This window comes from Pinus tabuliformis, chromosome X (assembly GCF_031772625.1).
Source record: "Pinus tabuliformis cultivar Carrire ecotype Pingquan chromosome X, CPIR1, whole genome shotgun sequence".
Lineage (NCBI taxonomy): Eukaryota > Viridiplantae > Streptophyta > Pinopsida > Pinales > Pinaceae > Pinus > Pinus tabuliformis.
In genome coordinates, this window is record NC_142308.1 from 519385046 (window position 1) to 519409692 (window position 24647).

General features: G+C 38.0%; 1 pseudogene; it reads right to left on the bottom strand.

The window, feature by feature from the left end:
- Window positions 1-22129: 22129 nt before the first annotated feature.
- LOC149140968 (ubiquitin carboxyl-terminal hydrolase 4 pseudogene) lies at window positions 22130-23296 on the bottom strand (annotated as a pseudogene).
- Between the last annotated feature and the right edge of the window lie 1351 nt (window positions 23297-24647).

Consider the following 24647-nt stretch of genomic DNA (forward strand, 5'->3'; position numbering starts at 1 on the left):
AAGTCAAGCGAGCTTGAACAGAAGAGTATTGACGAGCCTCCTGCTACAGAGAAAATTCCCAAAAAGGGAAAAGAGCCAGAGAGAGGAAAAGAGAAGGAAACAGAGAAGGAGAAAGAAAAGAAGCAGGACAGTGAAGTTATTGATTTAGAGACTCAAATTGATCCCAAACTCCTCAAAAAGTGGCAACAATTTGACTCTATTATAAATAATCCCAAGACTTCACAAGGATTCGGCACACCCCAAGTGACAGTCAGTCAAGAAACAACCACAAATACGGTTCCAAGTGAAGGGACCAGTGGCCTACCCAGTAGCAGAGATGCAGAAATAATTCCCAAAGATCCATCCTATCATTTTGTTTTACAGATAGAAGACATACCACCATTAGATGTCTTTTACAGTCCTAAACACAGGGCTGTGGTGGAAAGGCAGAGAAAAAGGAGGAGACTTGATCAATCTTACCTTTTTCTAGATCAAACAGAGATGGCTAATGTGGTGCGGAAGGAGGAATTGAACCCTTCCGATGACCTTACAAAACTATCCCAGTATGCCGGAGCATATTCGGCAGCCACCATGGATAAAGCCTTAGAAGTGAGCAGTATCCTTAAGGAAAAAGATCAAATGATTGGTTCATTGTAGTTGCAGGTGTCTGAAGCACAGTGAAAAATAGAACAATTGGAACAACAACTATCAATACAGCAGCAAACCAACAGCCAATTAAATGAGCAATTGCTCAAAGAGAAACAGCGGAGAGATTTGAGCGTGGTACAAAAACAGAAGGAATTGTCTGAAGCATTGGCTAGATTATAGGCGATGAATGAAAAAATGAGCAAGACTAAGGATGAGCAAATCGCTCAACTGTCACAAGAAGTATAAAAGTTCAGGATCCTTCCTCAAGTAGCAGAGTTCGGAACAGAAGCTCTACAAATCAATAAGGCATTGATTACACAGCTAAAACGGCTATGTCATAACATTTCTCTAGCTGAACCTCTTTGGGATATTACTACATCAATAGTTGATAAATCAGTTGAAGCTAGGCAGGATTTAGAACAGGTCGATGAGACCTTAACCAGTTTTCTTGCTTGGCAAGACTCCCGTGAAGGACAGGCTTCAGATCTGCCCAAAATTCTAGAGTCACACAAAGAAATCTTGTTCCTAGAATGGCAGTCGCAACTAATGAAGGCAGAAAGAGAAACCTCAAGATGTCGGTTATCTACTAGCAATTTAATTGAATTTTTCAATGACACTCTTTATTTGTCTAATATGATTTCACAGTGTAATCCAGGTAAATTGACATCGGCCAAAGCCTTGGAACAAACATGCAAGAAGGAATTGGAAAAGAATGGAAGACTAATCACTGGCATCCAAATTTTAACTTGGGATGCCTTTTGGTTTTTCTTAATCAAGCCATACTATCAGAGGGCCGCACTCAAATGTTTAACTGATGCCATCAGTTGCATGATCCTCCAAGATCCAAGATTCCACATATGCAGCTCAACTGAATTCTCGCCTAAGTCGCCCTCCAGAGTTGCAACCGATGCTAGATATCTGCCAGCTCAAGTCGAAGGGAGATCATCTGAAACAATGAATCATGCTGCCAACTGAAGACAAGTCGATTTTGAGGAGATATTCATAATATAGTTGTACCAATTAAATAGCACTTTTATTTTGTAATTAGTTAGCTTAATTAGTATTTATAGGCCCTTTCATGCATTTGGAAAGGGTCCTCAGTTTTTGTATAAACTCAAATCAGTAAGTCACACTATTGTGCTTCTGATCTATTTTTTATGAAGACTGGGCTAGTATTCTGAATTTTGATGAAGAAAGCTTTGATGACATGTGCACTATTGCCTTTTGTGGAAGTATTTCTATGTTAAAAGAAGGAATTTGAATGCGGTTGATATCATGAGTGATTAAAATAACATATGGTACTATTATCTATGCTCTTGTGTCACTTTTTATGTGAATCGGAATTTGTTTAAATTTTGCTATCATTGAATATATGTATGTGTTTTAACAACAATCCTTGTACTTTTCACTATTGAATGTCTAAGGACTGTTATTCTTTCAATCATATCTATGTCTATGATATATATGAGGAATAGTGTAATAATGTTTGCTTGATTTCTTCGTTCAACTATTTGGGCTTAGTAATTATCATATGAATAAATATCTTCGTCTACCAATAAGAGTCATCTATATGCCTGTTTGTGGATGAAGACCATCAAATGTTACGCTAAAAGCAACAATTTCTCGGGATAGGATAGTTGTTTATAATTTTACTTTTAGATTAAATCATTCATCCATTATCATTATATATTAGAGAATCAATCATTTATCCATCCTATATACCAATCACTGGGAAAATGGTCCCATTATATCCAGTCGGAGCCACCACACTGAACGGAAAAGGACCTGCCTTTAAGGTCCGGACCGGGTGGTTATCCCCGATGTTGATGTAGCGATTTTCGAGGCATCAACAATAGCATAAGGAAATTTTTCATCTATTTGACCTAGGGCTGCTCCTGTGGCTTTGTGTGAGGCATCAAAATGAATATGAAAGGGGAGGGCCTAGTTTGGGCCTCGGAGAATCGATGCAGTGGTTAACTTGTCCTTTAGGGTGTCTAAGGCCTCTTGACAACTTTTTGACCATATAAACTTAGAGTCCTTGGCCAACAAACCAAATAAAGGAGAGGCCAACTTACTGAAGTCCTTTATGAACCTTTAGTAGTGTCCAGCTAACCCTAGGAAACTTTTGACATCTCTTTGCTTTTGAGGAGGTGGGACCCTTTGGATGATAGATATTTTGTTTGTGTCCACTTGCAGTCCTTGCTGAGATATTGAATGACCTAGCATGGTTGCTGCAGTCATCAATAATTCACATTTTTTGGGACTGAGAGACAGGTTCATTTTAATGTATTTGTGTAGTACTTTACCTAGTTTGGACAGAGCCTCTTGAAAATCATAGCCATAAGGTGTAAAATCATCCATATAAATTTCCACTGCATCATGGACTAACTCGGCAAAAATACTCAAGACTGCTCTCTAGAAAGTGGCAGGAGCATTGCATAGGCCAAAAGGACGGAACCTATGGGAAAAAGTACCCCAAGGACAAGTGAAGGTGGTTTTATCCTCGTCTTCCTGGCTGATCTAGATTTGGTTGTACCCACTGAATCCATCTAGGAAAGAGAAAAACTTTTTCTTTGCCAAGCCATCAAGAACTTGGTCAATGAAGGGTAGAGGGAAATGGTCCTTCTTTGTGGCTTTGTTAAACTCCATGTAATTGACACAAATCCTCCACTTACCATTTTTCTTTGGAACTAACACTAAAGGGGATACCCACTCACTGTCGGAGATAGGGTAAATGTGTTATAGCTCTGATACCACTTGTTATGCTCTCAACCTGCAAGACGATAACCAGAATACCAAATATGCGAAGAAATATACCCAGAACATAGAATAGTGAGAAACAAGAGCAAGTATTTTATTATTCAGAAAGAAATGTTCACTTACCTCTTTGAGGGGGCAACCTCCAATAGAGAAGAGCTCGATTACAAAATAAGTCATGATGCTCCTTGCAGGTAGTCTCTATCCTTTATATATGACTCATACATGCAATACCATGGATCAATACCATGGTTCTTATTAATACCATCTATCTAATACCATGTCCCATTTGCAACTAACTGTGGTCCTGTCATTAATTGCGGGTTAACCACTTACAATTATTAATATGGCCTTTATTGACTCCTTACTTAACTATAACTATGAATCAATCCTACTACATAAATAAGGGGGTTAGGGTGGGACCCTAACATGCCCTCCCCCTTAAGAATAGCCTTGTCCTCAAGGCTGAAGCTACGAAAACTGCTGAAGAATAGTGGTTGGTTCCTAGGTTGTATCTTCCGGAGAGGTGTTTTTCCACTTGATGAGGACTTCCCTGATCATGCGACCACGCAGGTGCCATTCTCGTGTGTTTAAGACCTGTTCAGGTTGGAGCCAGATTGACCCTTCTTCATACAATTCAGGTAGACTGGTTTGAATTCTGCAATTGTTCCCAATCACTTTCTTGAGGCATGAGACATGGAAAACTGGATGGATTTTTGCAGTGGGTGGCAAAGCTAGCTTGTAGGCCACTTCTCCAATGCGCTGAAGTACTTGATATGGTCCATAGAATTTTGGAGATAGTTTATGAAAACCCTTGTCTTTGAGTGAAGTTTGCTTATATGGTTGCAACCTCAAAAATACGTGATCCCCTTCTTGAAATTGGCGCTCTGAGCGATGTTGATCTACCTATTGCTTCATGCGGTTTTGAGCTTGATGAAGATTCTCTCTAAGATGGGCGAGCATGGTTGTGCAGTTTTGTAGGAGTTGATCCACTGCTTGTACCTTTGAGCACCCCTTGATATAAGAAGTAGGGGAAGGAGGGAGTTGACCATAAACTGCTTCATAGGGAGTCACTTTGGTGGTGGCATGATAGTTGGTGTTATACCACCATTCAGCTAGAGGCAACCACTATACCCATAGATGTTGATTTTCTGAAGTGAAACACCTAAGGTAGGTTTCCAGGCATTTGTTTACGGCTTCAGTTTGACCATCCATTTATGGATGATAGGAAGTACTGAGTTTTAGTTGGGTGCCTTGTAGCCTCTTGCCAAAAATTACTGGTGAAGATCGGGTCACGATCAGACACAATAGAAGTGGGCATGCCATGCAATTTGAAGATCTGATCCATGAAAGATTGAGCGACCAAATTCGATGTAAACAGGTGGGGTAGGGTATAGAAATGAGCATACTTAGAAAGTTGGTCCACAACCACCATGATGACTGACTTGTTTCCTGACTTTTGAAGACCTGTAATGAAATCCGTAGAAACCTCCGTCCATATAGATGTCGGGATGGGCAACGGTTGTAATTTGCCTGGTTCTTTGACTGTCTCCCCTTTCTGGTGTTGACAGACATCTCATTTCACTACAAAAGTAAGGATGTCCTTTTTCATGCCTGTCCAAAAAAATGATCTTCTAGTGCGAGCATATGTCTTTTGAAAGCCTGAATGTCCTGCAATGGGGGATGAGTGCAATTCTGCCAAAATGCAGCTTTTGAGGGTGGATGTTGGTGATATTACGACTCTGTCCTTGTAGTGAAGAATCTCATCCTACCACGAGTAGCCCTTGGTGGAATTTGGATCGGCCTGCAATTGAGTAATGAGTTGGGAGAGATAGGGATGTGAAAACCATTCCCCGTGAGCCTCTTCAATCCGTTCTGGAATGGGAAGGGAAATTGCGAGCAGGGTACTTCCTCCTCAAATTGGCGAGATAATGCATCTGCTACACTATTTTCATGCCCTTTCTTGTAAATGATCTCATAATCATATCCCAGCATTTCGGTGAGCCATTTATTTTGTTGTGGGGAGGATAGGCATTGCTCCAAAAAATATTTAAGACTGTGATGGTTTGTGTGGATTTGGAAACATCGCCCCAGTAAGTAAGGTCGCCAGGTATGTACTGCATGTTAGATGGCCATCTTTTCCTTCTCGTAGGTAGATTGTTCCAGATTCCTCCCACTTAGTTGTTGGCTTGTGAAGGCCAAGGGTCGACCTTCCTGCATTAAGACCACCCCAATACCCGTACCCGAAGCATCACATTCAATGACAAAATATTTGGTGAAATTAGGTAGTGCTAAGACTGGAGTGGAACACATGGCATTTTTGAGAGCTGTAAATGCATGTTGTGCATCATCATTCCAGAAGAATGAATTTTTCTTGAGGAGTTGAGTGAGGGGCTTCACAATGCGACCATAATTGCAAACAAATTTGCAATAATAGCCTATGAGACCCAAAAAACCTCTCAAGCTCTTCAAGGTCTTAGGTTGAGGCCAATCTTGCATTGCCTGGATCTTTTTGGGGTCCATCTTGACACCTTCACGCCCCACAATGTGGCCCAAATACTCAACTTCTTCCATGCCAAAAGAACATTTGGTCATCTTAACAAATAATTTATGCTTGTGGAGCAGTTGCAAGAGCAGATCTACATGCTGAAGGTGTGCGGACCAAGTGCAACTATAGATGAGGATGTCATCGAAGAAGACAAGGACAAATTTCCTGAGATATGGTTTGAGAAGGTGGTTCATAAGGCTCTGAAAAGTAGATGGGGCATTACAAAGACCGAATGACATGACCAGGAACTCATAATGGCCTTCATGAGTTCTAAAAGTAGTCTTTGGAATGTCGACTTCCTTCATGTGAATTTGGTGGTAGCCTGAGCGAAGATCCAACTTAGTGAAGAATTGAGCCCCATTGAGTTCATCCAACAAATCATCAACAACCGAGATGGGAAATTTATCTTTGACAGTCAACTTATTGAGGGCCCTAAAGTCTGGAAACATCCGCCATTCCCCATCTTTCTTGAGCACCATGACCACTGGTGATGAATAAGGACTAATGCTAGGATGAATGACACCTGCTTCCAAAATTTCCTTGATTATTTTTTCTATTTCATTCTTTTGGGTGAACGGATATCTGTATGGGCGCACATTTGGTGGTTGGGCCCCTAGAACCAAGGTGATGCTATGATCATGTTCCCCTCGCGAGGGTGGAAGCTCATGAGGCTTGTCAAAGACTGGAAGATGGTTATTTAAAATCTGTTGCATCTCAGGATGAATCGGTAGAGAATTGGGTTCGACGGCCTTGATGGCATTAAATTGAGCTATAACTCCATGATGGCCCTTTTTTAGCAATTTTTCCAGCCTGTGTGAGCTGATGATAGAGGGAGCTCCCTCTTGGAGTCCACGGAGGGTATGTGTGGATTTGTTCTGCTTAAAGCTCATATATAACTCTTGGAAATCCATTGTGATTGGCCCAAGAGTGTGAAGCCATTCAGCACCAAGGACAATGTCGCACCCTCCCATGTGTATGGCAAACATGTGGGTCTTCAACTAATAATCCCCCATTTGAGGTTTGACATTTTCATAGCGGCCTTCACATTTCATTGTTCCCCCATTCGCAATTTGGACTTGGAAGTTAGAAATTGCTCATACAAAACAATGCACTGCTTCCGCGACTTTTTGATGGATGAAATTATGTGTACTTCCACTATCAATCAAGGCTACTACTGGGTGATGTTTAATAAAACCTCTGATTTTGAGAGTTTGAGGTGAAGAAATCCCTGCCAAAGCATGCAAGGAAATAACTGGTTCGTTAGGGACATTGTCCTTCTGGTTGTCCTCTTCTACCTCCTCTGGTTCCTCAAGTGGTGGGGCTTCCTCTGATGAGCTATAATCAGTGGCATCAATTTGAAAAAATTTAGGCTGCTTGAATTTATGACTTGGGGAGTATTTTTCATCAAAGTAGTAACATAATCCCTGCTTTCTTCTTTTGGCCATTTCTGCAGTTGACACCTTTTGAACCTTAAGTGTTTGAGTCATGTTGTGAGCTTGTGGGGGGCGATCCTTGGCGGTGAAATTTGGGTGAATGGACTGGGTTGCTAACGCACGTTCCACGTTACGAGCTACCTTGCAAGCCTCCGACCATGTGGGAGGGTGGTGTAGTCAGACGTGGGCTTGTATGGCCTCTTTAAGACCGCTGATAAAACATTCCGTGTAGAACGCATCTGGGAGATCCCTAGTGCGGAAAGCTAAGGCTTCAAAGGCTGTAACATATTCATCCACTGTGCCAGTCTATCGGAGCTTAGTGAGACGACCCAAAAAAGAAGATTCCTGGTCAAAGCACTCTGTAAGAGCTTTTTTGAAGGTGGCCCAAGTCATAAAACTTCCATTGCAACGTTGATGCCATTCCCACCATTGCCATCTTTCATTGTCCAAGTACATGCTCCCCACCATAAGCTGAGTCTCATTATCTAAGATGTTATTCAGATTGAAATACTGCTCCATTTGTGCTACCCATGTGGCCGGGTGAGAACCATCAAATTTATGCATATCCAACTTGGGAGGTCGCGGAAGGGATTGTTGGTGGGTACCCCAGAGGTGAAGAGAGCGGCTAGACTCACCCTCACTGTGCCCATTGCCAATATATGCCTCCTCGTGGGCTTCCTCCTTGCCCTTAGAGAGTGCGTCCGATAGTTCATCAAGCTGAGCTTGGATGGCTTGCAAGGATTGTTCAAGTTTGTTGATTTTCTCATTGGCCATAGCTTGAGCTCTAGTTTCTACCATGCACCGATCCGATGTACTTGAAATTTGGGACCGCCCGAATTTTTTTCACTAACAATTGAATGGTACCACCATGCTCAGCTCGTCGTCCTGATTCTTATGGGCTAGATCACCAATAAGCGCCCTGGGGTTTTTTTTTTTTTTTCTGAAAACTTCTAACGGAGTTTTACTCCTTGCTTAAGAGTACTACAGTAGCCGAATCCTCAAAATTTCAATGCTACCAAAAGTCCTGTGAAAATCACGCCTCGGTATAGGAACCCCACACAACTACTCAGATCTGGTGGATCTGAGAGATCTGAATGGATGATCAGATAGCTCTGATCGGTGGAAAGATTGCTGCTGTGGATCTGATGGATCTAATAGATCGGAAAGGCTGGTCTGCTAACTCGGAACTGTGGGACTGATGTTTGCTACTGCTGCCAACCCCCTTGCAAGATCTGATCTAGCAGAGATTATGCATGATCCCAAGATAGAAAAGGGAACTATGGTCTCGAGGAGTGTTAGGTGCTACAGATCGCAATATACATAAGGGTTTGACAGTAGTACTCGGCCCAATGTTTCAGGGCTCTAACTAAGGAGGATCAACTGTACCCTTAGTCGTACAACCTGACTACCCTATCGTATGGTCGAGTAATCTCTCCTAGTGTTGTTCCCAGTGTACTGTAGCAGCAAGACGGCCGACGGTTTATCTATGGCGAGGTTTCAAAGGAGCTAAGGGGCTTCCGATATACCCAGAGGGTACTTGGAAGACAGTCTGTGCACGGTTCTGTCTAATGCACTACTACTCGAAGGGGTACCCACAGGGGTTACAAGGGAGTCCAACAAGCATGACCACCTCTTGTATTTCCTGCATGCATGCCTCCCCAAATCCACAGGTTTATGTGCTCAACAACAGATCCCGTGGTTTAAAGATGCCAGAACACGTCTCTAGCCAAATTTTTTTTTTTGCTAAGAAATGGAGATCCCACCTGCCCTGGAAAGTGCTCTGATACCACTTTTTATGCTCTCAACCTGCAAGACGATTACCAGAATACCAAATATGCGAAGAAATATACCCAGAACATAGAATAGTGAGAAACAAGAACAAGTATTTTATTATTCAGAAAGCAATGTTCACTTGCCTCTTCAAGGGGGCAACCTCCAATAGAGCAGAGCTCGATTACAAAATAAGTCATGATGCTCCTCGCAGGGAGTCTCTATCCTTTATATATGAATCATACATGCAATACCATGGATCAATACCATGGTTCTTATTAATACCATCTATCTAATACCATGGCCCATTTACAACTAATTGTGGTCCCATCATTAATTGCGGGTTAACCACTCACAATTATTAATATGGGCTTTATTGACTCCTTACTTAACTATAACTATGACTTGATCCTACTACATAAATAAGGGGGTTAGGGTGGGACCCTAACAAAATGAATCCTGCATCTAGCAATATTTGCAGTTCTTCTTTGACTATTATTTAAGAGGTGGATTCATCCTCCTTTGGGGCTGCTGGTTTGGCTTGCAACCCTCTTGGATGTATATGTGGTGAGTACACACTGAGGGGTGTACTCCCTTCATTTCTTTGTAACTACAAGTGAAGGATTCTAGATGTTCCTTTAGCATGTTGCATAACTTCTCTTCTTGGAGAGCAGAAAGAGATGGATTGATTTTCAAGGTTCTATGAGGGCCGAATTCTATGGTTTTGACATGGAGGGGGTTGAAAATGGCCAAGCACAAGTCAATTGGATGATTGCTTTTGGTTTCTTTTACTACTTCTTCTAAGGGAAATGTTCCGGGAGTTGGAATTTGGAGTAGGTGTTCAATCAAATCATCTTCATCCTATTGTCCTCCTCCTATTGTTGCTTCTAAAGTATAAGGTTGGGCAGAATAAACTTCATCTTCTTCCTCCTTCTCTAACCATAAAGGTAAATCATGCTCTAGAGATGGCTGAGCAGGGGGGTATAGGAACAATTGCTTCGACATATGCCCATTCTTGATGGTCATATTCCCATATCTACAGCTAACGTAAGCATCAGTAGTGGCCAACCATGGTCTCCCAAGGATGAGAGGGTAACCAGTAAGCTTAGCCTTAGGCTGGAGAACTAGGAAATCTGCAGGGTACTGTGGAGTAATCTGCAAGTTGCAGAACTATTGTGGTCTTCCTTAATGAACCTTGGAAGTTGAGCTTGACCACGGTTTCCTTGGTCATCACATTAATGGCAACCCCAAGATCGATCAAAGTGTGTGGGACAATGGTGCCATTGAAGTGCACATCTAGTACATGGCTTCTAGGGTCCAAATACTTTGGACAGATTACCTGCCCCAACATTAATTCGGAAAGTTGTCCAATGACATTAATGGTAGGGGCATCCCTTCTTCACCTCCCTGGATGATTGAAGTGCTTCTCCTTAATCAACTTATTGTAAATAGGAACATCTTTTATTTCTTGGAGAAGTGGAATCTTTACACATAGATTTTTCAATTCTCTTAGAAGTTCAGTCTCTTCTAGGGTAGGATGGAGTGGTTGGGTTAATCTCTCAAGAAAGGGTGGATTCAATTTAAGAATTATTTCCTTTCTTTCTTCCTAAACCTCCCTAGTGGGAGGTGGAGGTTGGTTATCTGGGAGAACTCTCCCAGATCTCAGGTTAATCTCCTGGATTTCCACAGCATAAGCTAGATATGATGTCTCTCCACTATATACTTGCTGAGCTTGTTTGTTGTTCGGGTTCGGATTTGGCTAGGTAGGCATCTCGGATTGCTTGGGTGGAGTAGAGTGTAGCAGCTGTGGTTGGGCAGGTGGTGGAGGCAATAAAGCTGGAGAATTTTTGTATTGGGGCCTCCAACCCTGGGGTAGTGCATTCCACTTAGGTTGTGGCGGAGCATATGGTTGAAATCACTGGCTTGTTGGTTGGGAGTGATACTGAGATGCCAAGGACCAAGGAGGGGGTGTAGACCAAGAAGGATGAGTAGGGGGTCCCCAAGAAGGTATGGCTATGGTTTATTTGGGGTTGTAATATGCATGGGATGACCCTTGCATGCCCTACTGGTACGGTCTGGGCCCATGAGGTCTCCTTTGGATTATGTAGAAGAGTTGCTTAGTGACCCCTTTAGCTCCTTGATATACAGCTTTGAGTCCAGGAAAATAAGGGCACTTACCCGTGGAGTGGTTTTCTTCACAGACTAAGCAAATTTCAATATAATTCAATGGACATTCATTCCTAGGATGCCCCCTGGTGCATCTAGGACAAAAAATGGCCAAGGCTCTCTTTGCTTCCTCCTACTTTCTTTTAATGTGCATAGTGTCCATTTGCAAGGAAAGGGTTTGCAACATCTCACTTTTGAAATCTTCTAGCATGTTTCCAATTTCACCCTTGATGGATGAGTTGGAAGAGGATGTACTAACCATAGGTTGACTACCCCTACCCTTTTTCCTAGCTTCCCTAGAATGGTTTCTAAAGACAGTCTTGATATCCTCATAGGGTAATTGGTAGATATCTCCTCCTAATAACAAGTGTAGGGTATCTAGAAGATCTTCCCTTACTCCCCTAAGCAGGACCAGCTTTAATGACTCAAGGTCAAGTGTGCACCTGACCCTTTTGTAACTAAGCTGGAATATTTCTTCGTAATCTTCTAGGGATTCATCATTGCCTGTGGTCATCCTAAAACTTTCCTCTTTAGTATCCTTTGACCGACAGTAGTCTTGATATTTGTTGTTAAAGGCTTGGTGCATCTGAGCCCAAGTTGTGTTGCTATCCCCAGGTAAACCCATGAACCAACATAATGTTTCATCCTTGAGGGTATATGGAAATAGTTTTAACTTCTACTCATCATCTGTATAGTCATAGGTTCGACATATAACAACAAACTCAAATAGGAAAGTGTCGGTGTCTTCTATGGTCAATCCATGGAAAGGAAGTAGTGAAGAGGGGCTTATATTTTTCATCTTAGTGTCCCCATTGGTTTCCTTGATGGGGAAGGCACCCTCAACTCTCTCTCTATTCCCTCTGTCATTTTTGTTTTCAGCCATTGGTTCAGTAGGAATGGGTTCTTCTTATTCTTCTTCCCTTGTAGGTTCTTCAAATATGTTAGGTTTCTCACCTAAGGGTTCCTCCAGTTCACAACCACCGAAGAAGAGAGAAGGTTGGCTATTTGATGTAGTGGGGGTATTTGGAAAAAATTTCCCTAAGTTATCCCTATTCCTACGAGGCATGAAAGAAAATGTTTTTGGGTTGGTTTTGTGTTTTTTTTCAAACTTGGAAAGTACTTTGCAGAATTGAAATTGCTGATTAAATGAAAACTACTGATTGAGTGAAAACTACTTACTAAATTTAAATCTTGCTTGCAAAAATGAAAAGGAAAGCAGAAAATGTAGAATGAAAATGGAAGCAACTAAATTACTTTTGCAGAAATAAACTAATGGCAGAATATTAGAGACAAGAAATAGAAGAAAGAAGCAATATTCACATATTACTCAGACACCTCCCTGGCAACAACACCTAAAAGTGATGAGCACCAATATTGCAGCAAGAATATTGCAACTCCTGGGATACCAACTTTACTTTATCAACCCGGGGTTCGTACAAACTTGGAGGTGACAGTGCTATATACACAAGTAACAATGATGGTTCTGCCCTTTGTCACGGTTCAGCTGGCGAGAGACCACTAGGTTTTTTAAGCCAGACTTCTATGGAGTCATAAGAAGCTTGGTTTCTTGATGGAAGAAAGGGAAATCTACTCTAAGGGAGAGCTACTCTACTGCAATAATGGGAAAGACTAAAATTCAATGCTAAATCGCACCATTTCCTAATTAACTTCCAAGAAACTATGCTTTGAAATAGTGCTAAATTATCATGAACCAAATGCTACTATCTATGCATGGAAGTAAGAATCAACAAACATCACGAATGTGGAAGTAAAGGGATTGAAATAAATATGTTTTTGTCTTTTCATGCAAAATCAAGTATGAAAACTAATTTCTTTTGGTGATGTGGTAGGTGAATTAAGGATGTTGGAGGATGGCTGGAAGGGTTATGAGATGGTTGGATGGTGTGGGAGGCCCTTGGGAGGATTTTGGTGACTTCCTATAGGTTTTCCCTCAATTCGGCCTCAAAACAGGCCATTTCAGGAAAACCTACAGGATGTACTAGAAACCTACAAGATTCCTTGTAAACCTACAGGATACATATGAGAGAAAAATGTGAGGTGTTGGAGGTGATGAGAGGCTTAGGAAAGGTGGTTGATGGGTGGAATGGAGTGGGAGATGGTCTAGGATCACTCAGAAGTCAACAAAAAATATAGGAGATGGTTGGATTCGCTCAATGTGCTTGGAAGAATTTCTATGAAAAAGGATGAAAACTAGTGAAGGTGATGGTGAAAACAAGGAATGACTATGGTGGACGTGGTGGAAGGTGGTTGTTGGCTATGAAGTCTTTGTCTCCTCCTGAAGCACCTACTCTGCATAAAACATGTATATTTTCCAAAAAGCTATGTACACAAGAAGCATTCTCATAAACTAGAAAAGCAGAATTAATGAACTAACTGCCTACATTATGCATAAGGAAAGTTACTGAAAGGAATGAAAGAATGGATGAGATCTACCACAAAAATGAAGATGAAAAAGATGACAATGAAGTCATACTTTGCAAAATTGACCAAATGCTAATTTAAAGACAACAAACTCCAAAGCTTATAAATAGAAATAGAAATAGAGTTAACTCAGTGTTGACTCAAAACTCATTCTTATTACCAAAACTGAAAATAACATCAATAAAACTTTCACAAGTCTGGAGCTCGAAAATAGCTTAGAGTTTTACAACAAAAATTCAAATCCTAATGAGTCTCTAGGCCTCTCTACTTATACAACTGAAGTCCCCAACGAATTCCTTAAAATCAAGCAGGCTCGGCTCCCGAACTCAAGCTAAACTAGCTCTTTTTCTCTCACTTGCTCGGCTGCCTTCTAATCCTCAGGGCTTGGCTTATTCCACTACAAGCTGGTGTGATGGATAGAGGAATATTCGAATGGGGGATAAGTAAATGAGAAGGATTTACCTCCTACAATCCCTCTCCCTTATCCCATTCGATTTTTGACCTTAGTATTTGCAAAAATTCCTTGATTTTCTCCTTCAATCCTGCATTCAATGCATATCAGTCAACTAGGCATAATATCCAACTCTAACTCATCTCACAAACAAAATATAATAAAAAACATGTAATAAGTTGTGAGAGAAGTTGGTTTTCTAAGCTAAGAGGTGAATTTAGGCCCATATAATTACCTAATGATGAGGCTCATCAAAAATCTCTTCTTCAGATTCATTATTATCTTTTTGGGAATTCTTTCCTATTTCCTAAATAACAACATATGGTTTCTTCCTTTCTAATACTCTAGGAGATCTTAATTGAACATTATTTAGATCTAATGGAGTTATCATATAAGTTTGAGGATTCTGTCCTTCTATGTTGTAAACAGGGTGTGAAATCTTATTGTTTGGATTTAGGAGTGGTTCAACAGGTAATTGATTTGGTTATTGTAGAAATGGCAAAGAAAGTTGTGGATTTGCATTTTCAGCTTGAGTTTGAGGTAATTGGTTGGGTTGAGGGAAGTATTGTGGTGGAAAATTTGGATAAGGTGACAGATATTGTTGATATTGAGAATATCTTCCATAAGGATTTTTCCATCCTTGATTTGAAGATTATGGTTGTGGTTGTGCTCAAGGCTACCATGGCATAGGTAGATTCCAATTATTTTGTGAAGATTGTGCAAATTGTTGAGTATTAAAGTCTTGAGTTCGATTTGTTTGAGGGTTTTTCCATGGCCTTTTAGAAATAAAGCAAAGAGGGTCTACCTGATTTGGTATTCCTTCTTCATTGAACATAGCCTTAAGACCTGGTATAGAAGAACATTCTTTTGTATCATGATTTTACACACATATAACACATTTTTCTATGCTTTTTAAATCTAAAGGACATTCTCTTAGAGCATGTTTCTTTCTACACCTAGGGTAGAAGATGCATAATGCAACATTTTCAGCTTTTTTCTTGTTCTGCATTTTAGGGGTGTCAATTTTCTCATTAAGGCTCCCAAAAATATCTATTTTAAAATTATCAAGAAAACTACCTAATTCTGCCCTACTTACTGTCCCGGCTGCATATTTATTTACTCTTGATAAAAGAGGATCCCTTGGACTTTTCCTGGTTCTTGCTTTACCCCTTGAAATATGTACACATAGATCACAAATATCTGCAAATGGTAACTGAGAAATATCTTCTTTCCCCATTAGATTGAGAATATCAATCCACTCATCTCTAATTGATTTTAGTAAGAGAGATTTCAAAGTTTCCTCATCCAGATTATTCATTTTTGCCCTTTTGATATTATAAACAAATCTTTCAACAAAATATTCAAGATTTTCATCTTCTTTTTGTACCATTTTAAAGACTACATATTTAATGTTATGAGGCATACAATAATCCTTGTATTTCTCCAAGAATTATTCTTTCATTTGTGCCCATGTTCTTATAGAATTCGTTCCTAAACTCATAAACCATTTTAATGCTGAATCTTTTAAGGTGGCAAGGAACAATTTTAGTTTTTGAGCATCCTGCAGATAATCATATGATCTACATAATACTTCAAATTCAAAGAGAAATGTCTTTGTGTCTTCACTTCTTATTCCATGAAAATTAGGGAGGATAGAAGGCGAGATGTTTTTCATTGTTAATGTTGTATCCTCATCAAGGATAGGGAATCCAAAATACACTAGATATCCTCTTCCTCTAGAGAGTGAATTGTCTAATGGTGAGTTCATATGTTGAGAACCCTCTTTTTTTTGCCACTAGAGCTCTTTAAACTAGCTGGTGGCTTCATATCTCTCCAACTATGACTAGCTTTCTTTGGCAACTAGGGACAAAACACCTTTTTAGGAAAAGGACATGTGTTCTAAAGGAGCCCAAGTTGTTGGCACCTTCTTAACCTAAATGATGTATTTTCATAATCTAATGGTTGTATATAATCATTACCATCACATGAAGTTTATGAACCCATTTCTTAATATATCACTATCCACTTTGATGAATCAACCTATCTATTGCTATATCCATATAAGGGGAAAATTTGAAAGTCTAACTCACATGGGAAGATGCATAGATTTCATAGTGAGAAGGTTAAACTCCTGGAAGAACGACTAGATTGGAAGGCTAACTCTTCCCTAAAACCAAGGGACTTTGTTAAAAACCTTCTAACAATCTTCAAGTTTTCTTAAAAAAAAATCACAAAATAAGCTTTCAAACAAAAAAACAACTCTATATTCTTGGACCAGTTGAGGTGAAGCAACTGCCAAAGGATAGAAGACAATGGAAAAAAGCCCATTCAACTTGCACATGATTGTTCGCTATTTATACTCTTCCACCCTTAGCTTAATGATATCATCATCCATGCCCAACAAAGGAGACTCCAAAAGTGTTCCACCACAAACGATATTTCTTGAGAGATCCACAGGTCTTTAAAAATTGGATCTGGGATTGAGGGCATCCTTGAAAGACCTAAAATTTATTTCCAAGGAAGCTCTATTACGCATGGATCAACCTTTCAAGCTTGCAACTATAAATATGGTGGCATCCCTCTTGACACCATAATATCCAAGACCTTTTGTCATATTTAGTTGTCTCCCTCCATAGAGGAGTTATAAGTTCATCACATGGATTCATGTTTGTACATGAATGTTGTTAGCGAGTGCAAGCACAATTGTTTCCCTGACCTAGAAGCAAAGAGACTCTTGACGCGGATCTAACAAAGATTGGAAATTTTTTAGGATCAATGTCCCCATCACCTGGAAGAAGACTTTCATTAAACACTCTGTGATCTTTACTCGGGGTATTTTTTAGAGGATTTCCAATAAACAATTTGATGACATATTTAACCCTCTATCTTTGTCCCACAAATAAAGGGCCAAGAATCCTTGTTGGAGGCACTAAAACACAATGCACAGAATGTTGGCCACTTCCCTAGCCATGGAACAAAAGGACCAATGTTTTCCAGCAAGAACAAATTCCTAATGACACCACATCTAATGGCCTCCAATAACCCATCTTTAACCATGACAAAAGTTCTATAACACTGATATAGAAACAATGTCTTCAATCCAAGCAGGAACAATGAACAAACTATTGAGGACACTAAATGGAGATCATACATCCCATATAACCATAACGCCAAAGAGTTAGAAGAGGTCAAAGCCCAAGTGGAAACAAGGGGGAGAGGACATTTCCATAGCTCAATAAAAATTTTTTTAGGCATTTCAACAAACATTTTCCCAACAACCTTACTACCCTTGCTACTATTGAATCCAACTTCCCTCGAGGTATCAAAAATCCCATGGTAGCCGGCCACGTCCAAACCAAAGATATTTGTTGAAAATTCCTCATAGTTTGCGAAAAGAGAAGCATCACTACAAAATTTGAGGTTTCGTGCTGAACCCACCATCACCAGTTTATAGCCAGGGATCCGAGTAAATGTGAAAACCTTACCCTTCACCTAGCTAGATGCTTGGAGTGTAGTAACCCACCCCATTGACCATTACACCCACCCCCAAAACAACATAAATCAAACTCTCGCACTTTGCATTTGCCACCTCCTAGTTTTCCTAGAAAAGATTGTCTTAATATATATTATAATTTTGGTTAATGAAATATGTACAATTATATAATCTAAAACTACTTTATACAACTTGAGTGGGCCTAATGGTTACGAGAATGTGTTTCCTCCTAAGAGGTCACAGATTCAAAACCATAGGGGGGTAGAGTATGTATGCCTTTGTAGACTTAACAGTCAAATCACTGCATAGAGGTGGGTCCCTTGTCCCACAAACAAGGGGGTCTCATACACCAATTTGGTGTCTGGCTTGGCGTGATCTTAAAATTAGATAATAATAACAATATAAAGGTATTCATATGAATTAAATGACTGATAAATATTGATAGACATCAATCCATAAAATCGCTTCATTATACATCTAATGTTAAAATTAAAATTAAAAGAATTATAAAATTAACTAATTTATAACTGTATTTTAAAATATTATTATTAATAATAATTATAAAAATAAATAATAATAATTTAAAAATATATAGATTTGAAAAAACATAACACAATACTTTTATAATTAAACACTTTCGGAAGAAATCATATAAGGAACAATATTTTTATTCACGAAGACCTCACTTTACTATGGAGATTCTTAATGTGACTTTGTTATAATACCATGGGCCTATACCATGGCTTGCCAATACCACATGCCAAAAAACCATAAATCATTTCATATGGCACTTGTCCATAAGACATTTTCTCTGATTAATAAATGTACTTAAAAGAGAAGAAAAAAAGGAATAACTAATTTGGAGATAAATCTAAATACTTGATTTGCCTATACCACTAAAAATATTCTATGGAGGTTAAATCCCTACCATCCTTTGACTTTATTGCAATGACGCTTTAGGACCAGGTAGATGTGTAGGTATAATGTAAGAAAGTTTGTATAGAGTTTTACATGTAGGCTTAGTATGTTGAATTTATAGAATGTAAAGGATTTGTAATCATGTTAGATCTAAGACTTTTGTGATCCATGATGTAGAGAATAGTCTTTCGTATTAATCACATTGTAAGGATTGGGTTGATGTTTCGAACCAACTAATGTGGTCCATCCCGTGGACAAGGAGAGAAACCAATTGATCCCAAGAGAATAAATAACATTAGCATTTTAATCGATAAATATATTAATTAATCTGAAGATTATTATATCATGATAACTACTAATCTTCGACCTAACTCACATTGAATAGGTCAACCATATTATGTATATATATTATTTTATTATCTAAAATGATAAATTATTCAGAGATAATATTATTATTTGAAGTGGTAAATAAATTATTTTTAATACTATCACTAACTAATTCATTACATAATAAATAATCTTCAACCTAATATTATTATTTAATATATTTCTAATAATATTAATATTATATAAAATAATTAGCATTTTAATCAATATATATATTAATTAATGTTAAGGTTATTATATCATGGTAACTGCTAATCTTCTACCTAACTCACATTGAATAGGTCAATGCTAATACTATTATTTTATTATCTAAAATGATAAATTATTTCCATATTCGATATTAAATAATTAATTATTACATAACAACTATTTTCTAAATAATTTTATTTCACTAACGACTAATTTTGAATGGCTTACCCTGAGATTGATTGGTTTCTCACCTTGTCCTGAGGATGAACCACATTAGTTGGTTCTAAACCTCGACCCAATCCTTACAGTGTAATTGATCGGAAAGACTATTCTCTAGATTTGTAATCATTTAATAAAAAAATTAAAAGTAATATAGAGCCTGCGAGAGATGTTGTAGTATCCCTAAAAAAATTAAAAGTAATAAAAATAATAAATTCTTTCGGTATATTCTAATTTTGTTTACAAATAACCTTTTTGATAAAATAAAATAATAATAATATCAATATCACATTAAAATATATAACATATAAATAGTAGCTATAAATTAAGACCCATTTTACCTTATAAATTAAAATAAAAATTAAATTTAATTAATAAGCACACAAAAAATTTAATACTTTAATTTAATACAATAAATTTACTGTATAACAATAGTTTTAACCATGGATATTCACGCCAATTTTAGCATAGATATTATTAGTTATAAATAGGCTTTGTTACAATACCATGGCTCATAAATAACACATGCCCAAAAACCATCTCTCATTTTACAATCAAAATATTTCATTAACATTTTATTTGAATTTAATTTATAATATTATTTGGTTTGAAACTTAATATTTACAATATAAAAATGAATAACCATGGTTATTCATGGCAACTTTACCATGAATATTATTAACTTTGTTACAATACCATGGGCCAATACCATAGCTCATCAATACAACATGCCCAAAAACAATTTCTCATTTCACAATAAAAATATGTTATCTATATATATATATATATATATATATATATATATATATATATATATATATATATATATATATATATTTTTATGTGTTTTTGGGTGGACTTGGTCAAATTACGATCCATTTTACCATATAAATTAAAATAATAATTTTGTAACCACATTTAAATTTCATTGATAAGCACATAAAACCTTAATATTTATAATATAAAAGGACTTTGAACCATGGATACTCACCTTGACTTTGACTTTACCATGGATATTATTAACTTTGTTACAATACCATGGGCCAATACCATGGCTCATCAATACCACATGCCCCAAAATCATCTCTCATTTCACAATCAAAATATGTTATAAATAATATTTTTTTTTAATTTAATTTTATCACATTTTAGGGCCTACTTCGTCAAATTAAAAAATAAATAAATTTAATAATCAATAATTAAAGGAGCCTAAATCCATCTTAACTATGAATCTATCAAGCTCCAAGAGGGATCAAATCTCTAGAGTGCAAACATTTCCTCAAGTTTGCACCTCAAGAAATTTGATCCCTCTAAACGCTTGATAGATTGGATCTAGGGTGGTATACTAAACACTTGGTGTTGTCTTAATTTTTTCATATTTGTCTTCTAAAAAAGTGACACAAATCTAAAGTTAGACAATTACCTCATTTGTAAGATTTTTGAAAATATAACTTCTTTCTCCATATTTTATATAACTCCTTTCTCCATATTTAATTTTTCAAATGGTCAAAAACTTGTAAATCTAAATGAGAAAGAATATCAAACTTTAAATAGGAAAGGAAGAATATCAAAATTTAAAAAACCATCTATTTTTTTATAATGATATCCTTGTGAAATTATTAGTTATATTCCAAGTATGTACCAGCTCTACCTCCAATATCTTGACACAGGAATGCATTACATTATTACACCAATGACATCCCTTTATATACAACCAAACTAAACTTTTCTCTCAAAAATGAAATACTCTTTAACATCCTCTATTTGCTTTTCCTTTTGAAATTTAACTAGACCCACTTCATTGAGTTTCTTATAATAGTTCCATTTCTCTATAATGCAAACATTTGTTTTAAAGAAACAGCCAATGTTTCCTACTCCCTAGAACCATCATCCATCATTTAGACATAATATCAACTCTTTTATATATCTTTGGAAATTATCATTTTGTTCGAGAGATGAGTTGTACTTTGCACCAAATGTATATGATGAATAATAGAGAAATTATTTTCATATATCTAAATTAATAATAGAGATTTCATTGAATAATTTTCTTTATAGTAATAGTTAAATTTCTTGATCTGGCATCCAAGTGCCTTTTTTTTATTAAGATTATAATAGAGAAATTATTTATATATCCAGATTAATAATAGAGATTTCATTAAATAACTTTCTTAATAGTAATAATTAAATTTATTGATCTGGCATCCAAGTGCTTTTTTATTAAGATTATAATAGAGAAATTTTTTGTATATCCAGATTAATAATAGAGATTTCATTAAATAACTTTCTTAATAGTAATAATTAAATTTATTGGAAGTCCCTTTCTGATTATGACCATCTCAATAGCTAATTTTAGGACAAAGTTCCATTGACACACTTGGGCACAATGACAGTATAATTATTCTCAATGATGTCAATAATTTGCTCTTGCAATTGTTGAAACAAAACATTGGTCTTCAATGGTAACAACTACCACCATTGGCCTTAAATGCAAAAACGTAAGTAAACTTAAAACAGTGAACATGTGGATACATTAATTGTACTTCTATATCCCTCTCCGTTATCTTGGCCACTATCTTAATTAAAACTAAGTGGTGAGGTTGAACAGGTCTTACTCAACACTTGTCCTAGTTACAAAATTGGGAAGCCGAACTGGTGATACTGAACATTCACCTATTAACTACAATCGATTCAACTAAATTTGTGTAACTGCAATTGTAACTCCTGTACTAGTGCTGCAAGTCTGTTGCTTCAAAGCCATTAACAGCTTGATAGAACAAGATGTAGGCATTCATTGCATCTTTTGGATCAGATGTTACTGTTTTGGATGACCCAAAAAAATTATGCAATGCACTTTCGTCTATAGTTTCCACCTTCTGATCATCACACCTGAGCCATTGGTCACCACTCTTCACTAGAGCAATGTAATGCCCATAATTCATCCCGCATCCCATATGCACCACTACGGCAAATAAAAAGTACAAAGAATCAGCTGCATCTTGATCTGTACAACTGTTAATAGGCAGTCTAAACTCCTTGGAGAACGCCACTCGATACAACAACTTCTTCAATCCCACCACTTCACCATCATTTGTGTACTTGAAACGTTTCAGTTGGCAAATGAGAACTTGAGGCGGAGACTTGATTTTCAATCTCTTTTCAGCTTCTTGCAGATGGCAGCACTTGTCACACCAGTACTTGTCTTTCCCACTCAGTTTCTCCACAGTGCTGAATGCGTTTACACAGCTTGACAGAGAATAATTTTCAAGTATCTCCACGCTGAGATCCATAAATGGCTCTTCTCTGCAGGTTACACTCTCACAACATAAACACCGAGTTTCGTTTGTGAATGTGCCTCCGAATATCTGGCGAATAATACTACTTTTACTATTATTCTTTTGGTCTCCTTGCGCCCCACATTGATCTTCAGCCTCCTTATTCTGCAGGAGAGGACTTTGCGTGCTATTAGATCCTGTGATTTCTTCGTCGAGATTATTCAAAAGAAATATCAAAAACTCATGTGCATCGTGATGGGTTTCACTGCAACGGAAAATCTCGTTCCCTTTCATTACCAGCTCTCCGAATCGTTGGGGACAAATGCGAGACATGTTTTTGGAGTCCATGAGATAGAATAATTCTGCCAGGCACTTCAGTAGATTATCATTCTCATTTTCATTCCCACCATTGCTATAATATTGGAGTAACTTAATTCTGAAAGGCTCACAGAAATAAAGGGCCTGAACAACGCTGTTAAAGTAGCAGGTATTACCCAGATTTTCAAGACCTACGTAGCTTTGGCCATCTTCATCGTTGTTTAGAAAGATTTCTGACACCATCTCTGAAACCATATGATGACCGTTCATCAAAGCTTTCAGTCCCGAATTCAGAAGATCCATGATCACTATTCCTACTTCGCGGGCAGAAAATGTGGACAAAATAAGAATCAGATATGATTTTATAGGTATACGGCCTTGGGAATCGTGGATGGCGTTATTTTGGGCCGACTTTTCCATGTGCCCAGCTAATTTTCATTATTTCGTTCCGGACTTGTTTGGCTTTACTGGGCGGTACCTTTCTCTCTCCCCCACCATTTAAAAGCTCATTAGTTACACCGAAGTGTTTTTAAGGGGAGAGTTCCTCTCACTCCTTAGGCAACGAAACAAATGATGACACATACAAAAAAATCCATCCCCACTGTCAGTGTAAAAAAATATTTAAAAATTATCCAAAGAGTAACTTTCAACCATTGGGCAGAGCATTATAATGAAAGTATTATTTTAAGTTCACATGTCCAATTCAACTTTTTCTTTTTTCTATAGTTTGCAAACTCACATCAATGAAAGGTGATGCAGAAGCATCTTTTTTTTGCTAAAGCAAGAGTCGTACCTTCTATTTCATTGAATCAAGCTTATTTTACATTATATACAAATGTCCACCAGACTCTGTGGACTTAGGCAAAACAGGAAGTTACCCGTCTAAAACAAAACCCTCCAACCCTATAAATGTACCCTCCAAACCCTTTAGAGTACATACAAAAATTATGCTACGGGAAAAGCAGGGCACGTGAACAATCCCCACAAATACCTGCGCAATCGATCTCCTAACCTGCCTCTTTAATCGCTACCGTCCATTCTCCTTTCTTAATCTGATGTCGGAGATGCATATCGCCCCTGGAAGATGCATGTTGGTTAACCCCCCGACCCCACCAAACTGCATGATCATTCTTGATCGTTGATCGGCCTTGCGAAATCAGACAGCTGAGATAAATATCGCACGGCTTATTGTCACCGAACTTTAGTGTGCGATGAGGGTGGTTTTTGGTCCCAACCCTCATCCACATGTCAGAAGTTGTATGGCATCGCTGCCAAATCTCCAAAACCACTTTTTTCTTGAGAGCGGTGCGATCAACCATAAACCACTCGGGAAGCGGTTTTGTCTCCCAACTATGGAAATTTGGATAATGTTGCCGTTGTAACAGTGGTCGCCGGTTTTTTCTCATAACCTTTCGTTGGACTGAGAAAACCTCCCGACAAACACCGAGGATTTTTGGAGTTGAAATTACCATTGTTGCTGAGGCCAACCGTGGCCAGCCTCCCACCATAGACCTGTCTGACCAAAATTTGTGAATCATGCAGAGAATTGCTCATTGCGACTTAGCTTCCTTAGCTTTGTTCCGATACACTTCTTTATCCTCTTCTGCCTGGTTGTGGCAAAGTTCTTTTAGGTTGCCCTGAGGCATTACTTGCC